Source organism: Borostomias antarcticus (assembly GCF_949987555.1).
Source record: "Borostomias antarcticus genome assembly, chromosome: 19".
NCBI classification, from domain to species: domain Eukaryota; kingdom Metazoa; phylum Chordata; class Actinopteri; order Stomiiformes; family Stomiidae; genus Borostomias; species Borostomias antarcticus.
The window spans coordinates 6,381,685-6,388,129 of NC_140252.1; positions in this window are offsets into that span (position 1 = coordinate 6,381,685).

A 6,445-nucleotide genomic window follows, 5' to 3' on the forward strand; every position below is an offset into this window, starting at 1 on the left:
GTGACAGCTCGTGTTACTTAATATTGAAGGTTTTACTGACGATGACTGGAATGTGCAGTTGGTTATCTTACTCTACATTAATCTACTTATTGTAAGTCTCTTTGTATGAAAGAGTCCGCTAAATGACAAAAACGTTATGTGAAATGAAAGCTCTCTTCTGGCGTCTCAACACTAGTAATTTCTCTCTGTCAAATGTTATCTATACGATCCCCAAACCGGGGTTGGGAGAGTAGAACATATATCCTAGAAAAAGAAAAAAAAAACTGTTAAATATTATTTTTTCAATTTTTGAGTTATTGTGGCTTTAGCTCAGTCTGTGATTGGCAGAATGTGGGATATGGTTCAAAGATAAGGATAAGCTGGAGGAGCAGAAAAGACAGATATTGATGTATTTTGTTTGAGTAGAACAACCATAGGAATTTTCTTCATCATTCAACATTGGTGTGGTCCAATATGTCCTTTGTTTCAAGCCTTAGGCCTACATTGTGGTTTCCCTCTACAAGATGTCTGTGCTGCTGTAGTCAAGTATTGCAGGACAGAAAATAGTTCTGACTATGAAGGCAAATTTAAATGAAGTGGGCTTTATCTAACATTGAAACCACTGCTTGGGGTCATTTGCTTTGCCTACTAGCTACAAACACATGTTGGTGCTATATGGAATAGTAGTGGACCCTTTCCTATCCACTAGTAGTGGATATTTTTGTGGAAATGTGTGCTAAAGCCCCCAATTTGGCACAGATGTAGCCTAGGGCTCTAATGATTGTGAGGGCGCCCGAGCCGCTAACCATAGCGGCCAAATCCAATATTTCTGACATCTGAAAAAGGTGTTTGACCATAACTTTTGACTCTTATTTAATAGTCTACATTTTTGTAGACAGTAGGCTATTGTAGGCTTTATTGTATTCTATCACTTTGACATTTTGCACTATTTTGCCTCGCTTTGTTTTTGCACCAAGGGAAAGTCCTCGTAGTAGGAAGCCTACTTGACTAAATTAAAATCTGATGTTGATTGCCCACGCTGGATTCGACCTGCAATCATCTGACTTGCCAACATGCCTAACAGAACCCCACATAAACCATTATGTTATTGAAAGGTTGGCGAGTCAAGGGTGCGGATGACCGGTAATCATTCAGAGAAGTGACATCTGCGCACGACCCTGCGTAGTAGCATCTGCTTAGTTGCATGTCCTTATATGGGGCTAGCGGGGAGTTTACTTATGCTAATTAGGGTGAGTGGCCACACGTTTTCAACTTGAGAAACCATGGGATTCACCATAAAGAGAAGGCATGTGCGAACTCATCCAGCGGCTTACGAACACGTTGTGAATCAGACAGAAGCTTTCTTTAGAAATGTTCTTAGGAAAAAAATTAAGAACAGAACTTGGGAGGATATTGGTGAATGAGGCCCAATATAGCTTTTTAATTGTACCATGACCATACACATATGTTTGTCAATTTAAAATTTAATTTTGTAAGTCAAGAAAGTTGCAATTTTTCGCAAGCCTGTGAAGCAGATATTCCAGAATAAGTTTAAAATTATTAAAGGAGGTGAAAATCACTATTAGTCTGGCGATGTTGAGAGCTGCAGGAATGCAAAAGGAGAGTTAGTCAGTTCTGTAAGAGCTGGCATGTGAGATCGGCTTTATGAGGTTTTGGTGAGTGTAATGTCAGCTAGCTAATATTAGCTAACTTGCAAGTTAACAGAGATTAGTAAAATGTATGTTTTAAATCGACAAACATAATTTGTGATGGTCATGGCACAATTCAGTCAGGATCCAGAAATTATTTTTCTCACACCATTCATTACCGTTCATATTTTTTCCGATTCACGGTTCCATCTGGGTTTTCTATTCCTGCTTCCACATAGGCACTCTATACCCATGATGGACAATCACAGGTAAAGGTATCACTCTGTAAACACTGTCAGCTGCGTTAAGTTGATACAGTATACAGTAGCAACGGTATTCAATGAAGAACTATTTCGGATTGTGGATGTCAGAAAGCAACGCAGTTTAGCGAAATTGAACACTACTAACCCATCGTTTTCCCAAAAATATTTAATGACAGTGCAGTGCTGTTGTATAAAAGCAATAACATACTCGAGGTCTACTCGAGCTGCGCTCTCATGCCTACGACCGCAGCACAGCCGTGCCAATAACTACAATAAAGACTCCATCTAGTGTGTTATTGCTTAAATAAATACTGCACAACACAATCGATAATAATAATTACTGGACCTTGAGGGGACTTTTTTTGCCACAGTGTGACACACACAAATAATGTGAGTGAGCAGCAATACAGCACACGACACAGTTTAAGCGGTCGCTGGTGGTATTTGTCCTCTGCATTTTCCCATCCAAGTTGTCGTCCAGGGGCAGCCAGGAGCATCCTTGTCAGTGGCGCCCACAGACCAAGTCCAAGTGCTCAGTCCGAGTCTGGTCAGGGACAGGGCTGAAGAGCATCTGTTTTTCTGCATGTTTTTCATATTAGGTTCTTGAGAGGAAATCCTTGCAAACACATGGAGAACATGCAAGCTCCATACAGAAAGGCCTAGGCCTTCTTGCTGCGAGGTGACAGTGCTAAGTACTGCGCCACCATGCCGCCCGTGAGCAATTTTGGGTTCAGTGTCTTGCTCAAGGACACTTCGGCACACTGTCGGGAGCTGGTATTGAACCAGGGACCTTCCGATAGCCGGCGACTCTACTTCCCGAGCTACGTGCCGTCCCAACACACTTATAGAATCATACCATTAGCACAAAACAACAATCCACATAAAAGTGCTAAGCCTATATGTGGAGGTGACTAGGGTTGCAAAGGGGAAGAACATTTCTGGAAACTTAATGGAAATTTACCATGGGAAATTAAGCTCAGGAATTTTGGAAATGTTGACATTTTTTGTAGGCTATAGCAGCATTTTTTCAACTAATTTTTGTTTTATTTTATAAAATTATTTTAGGATTTTATCCCATTTTCACCCACTTTGGTAGCCAATTGACCCTGAACTAGTGTCCAGTTACCCCCTACTTACTGTTGAGGAGGATTCGTCACACAGCCCGATCGGTCGGCAATAAAAAGGGGAGAGACAACTCCTTGGGAAGCTAACCTCCCTCTGGCAGCGGTGGCGCAATAGGCAGTTCCCTCTGGGATCCCGCCATACTTGGATCTGGTGAGACTGGCAGTCCCTGGTGGGCAGCTGCACCGGAACACAATGCATTAGACCGCTACACCACCGCAGACCCCTATAACAGGGAACTTAAATGTAGCCTAGTTGGGTAAAAAATGAATAAAATGCAATTCTAGATCTTGCTGCATGATCTTGGTTAAAACAACCTGATTTATTGCAAATTCAGTTGAATTTCAACTCTGCACTGTGCATTCCTCCATCACATGTGCAGTGCACTCTTCCATCACATGCACAGCTAATTCCTAGCATTCTGCACACTAAGAATATGGAATATGTAGAGGTGGGTCGTATGCCCACCTCCCTTGTTCTCTGTAAAGCGCATTGTGTGATTGAAGAGGGCTGTAGAAACCATTAAAGTACTACACACAGATTAAGTGAAAAATGTTTTCAAATTTGTATTAGAAATGTTTGCCTGCATGTCTGCTATAACAACACAAAATGTTTATATTTATATCTGTATATGAGAAGGTAAATACAGTTGGTAAAAATAATACCAAAATTCCCAGTTTATTCCCGTTAATTCCCATAAATTCCCATAAATTCCCATGGAAAGTTTCCAACTTTGAATATTCCCAGAATTTTGAAACTCTAGAAGTGACTAGTACTTATGTTGGGGGGGGGGGGGGGTAAATCAAATGGACTGAGCACATCCATCTTAAGATGGAAGCTGTTGAGGTGACGGGTGTTTTTTAATCACACAACCAGATTAGTCAAATGTCGTCGCCTTGATCCTCATTGTTGGTACAGGCACCCTGGCATCCATATATCGAGGTGCAACGGACTACAGAGCGCAGGCTTTACAGGAATCTGCCAGATGGGTCCAGTAAGGTTCAGTCTTGGTGGTGGAGTACCAGTACCAGCCCCATGTACTGAGCTCTGGGATATTTTGCTGGATGGAGGTCCCCCCCAGTACTTATATGTGGTATGTGATTGTTGTTTTGTCCTAATGTGGGGTATTGTGGAGTATTTATCAGTATTTATTGCTGTTCTGTCATATTGTTGCTGTTGCTTTAATGCCAAGACAAATTCCTAGCAACTAATTGTTGCCTGGCAATAAGCATGTCTGATTCTGATATAATTAGCTATATTGTTAACTATAATTCTAAACACCATTGGTTAGTATACAGTACATAACATTTAAATTGTATGCTGCGTACTGATGCATGTTCTGACTGTTAGCTGTAGGAATGGGCTCTACTCTTATATTTGTATATGTTTCAATAAAAATTACATGTCAAAGATACTTAGGTTATTTGTTTTCACCACTGTGATCTTAACTCCTTCCTAGCTCTTACAACTCTACACTCAATCTGGGTGAAAAAGTATGTTACATTACATTTTTGGGATATCGGTCATATTGGTAATATGCAAATTACAATGCTCTGGACATATTCAATCATAAAACTGAGTATTCCATTGTGTTTCTAATGCTTAAAAAGCATGAAATCGACAACATGTTTGCCAAAAGAGTCAAAAGTTATGGTCAAACTTATTTTCGGGGAGCCGCCGTCTTGGGAATATGCAAATTAGAATAGACAGTTTGCATTTGTAGCTCGTCTGGTACAATAGTTATAGTCAAAACCTTTTTCGGGTGGTGGCCATATTGGATTTGGCCACTATGGTTACCAGCTCGGGCGCCCTCACTACATGTAAATCATTAGATCCCTGGGCTACATCTGGGCCAAATTTGATGCTTTTTGCTCAGGGGTCTACACCACATAAATGCTGCAGGAAAACAAACATTAAGGTTCTGGTTACTTTACCACTTTAGCTCAAACAAAAAGACATTTTGAGACAAAGATTTTCTTCTTAGTGGTTAAGAGAACATATTGACAATGTGGTCATGGGAGGAAAGCAAACACATGCAAATGATCTTACAAAGAACACCCCCTACAGTCTGTCCCTGTTCCTTTCCCCAGGACAAATATGCAGTAGGACACACGTTGGACACAAGAAAGGCAACTCACATGTTAACCAATCTTATAATTTATTTAAATATATTTAATTTCAAATATTTTGTATTTCAACACACAGTTGATATAGGTCAGACACTTTAATTTATGGTCGTTATATGGATTCCTTTTATGCATTTTTTTCTTTACAATATACATATTGCACTCTGGTTAGAATGTTTATACATAATGTACAACTGAACAAGTGACAACTTGAATATATAAATATACTATGTACTACACTCAACCAAGTCTCACAGGAGGGCTTCAACTTACTTATTTGACCACAACCAGCACTTTACATACTTTTGAATGCATGTCTTGCAATGACAAAAAAAAGGCAAGAAAATGTTCATGCAGTTAATAATTTAATCATACTCTTCAGGGAGAGCTCAGGAGGGGTGAGAATGCAGTGACTGCAGGGTCTGAGAAAAGCACCTTTTGTCAAGGAATAAGTAGTGCTGCTTACAAGAGATGATGAACCATAACATAAATACAGCCCCCATGGGACACATGTCACACCCTACTACATCCATGGTCACACCCAACCCCCCATAGAAACATAATTTTTTTTCCCTCTGCATTCAGAAACAAACAAAGCAACAAAAACAGCAATCCCTTTTCTTTTGGTGAAAAACGAGAGCGAAAAAACAACTTCTTTATTGGCAGCCAGCAGGGGTACGGCCCCAAATTGGTTGTGGCTTTTGTCTGCCACTTTTTTCCCTGCAGTTACTTTTCTCTTCACCTTCAATATCTGTGTCTGTGTCTGGTAGCGTCCTCCTGAAGGGACAGGCAGGTGGACGGTAGCGTCCTCCTGAAGGGACAGGCAGGTGGACGGTAGCGTCCTCCTGAAGGGACAGGCAGGTGGACAGCAGGCAGGTCGGGCCCCGGAGGGCCTGTATGAGTGGGACTGTAATCCATGCCTTAGTAAGACAACTCGCTGGTGAGGGACGCTGTGCGTAATGGCGGACGTGACTATTTGGAGTTTGTTTGGTTTCCCTGTTATTGTCCAAGGCACTTTTTTATTTTTCTGGATAGCTCCGGTTTGGCTTCAACCTGCAAGGGAGAGGAAGTGAAATTTAGTGCTTTCTTGTACTTGGCAGCAATCGAAAAATTCTTTCCTGTCTGAAATCACCAGGAAAAATGGTTAGAGACAGACATGATTTGTTACAGATCTTCACTTTGTGCTGTGTTCAAATAACTGTGTGGACACAGCATGCATGGTGCGGATTTTAACAATTTGACTAAGAAGGTTTGGGTCTATAGTAAACTTGATACCTGTACATTAAATCATTTGCCATATATTTAG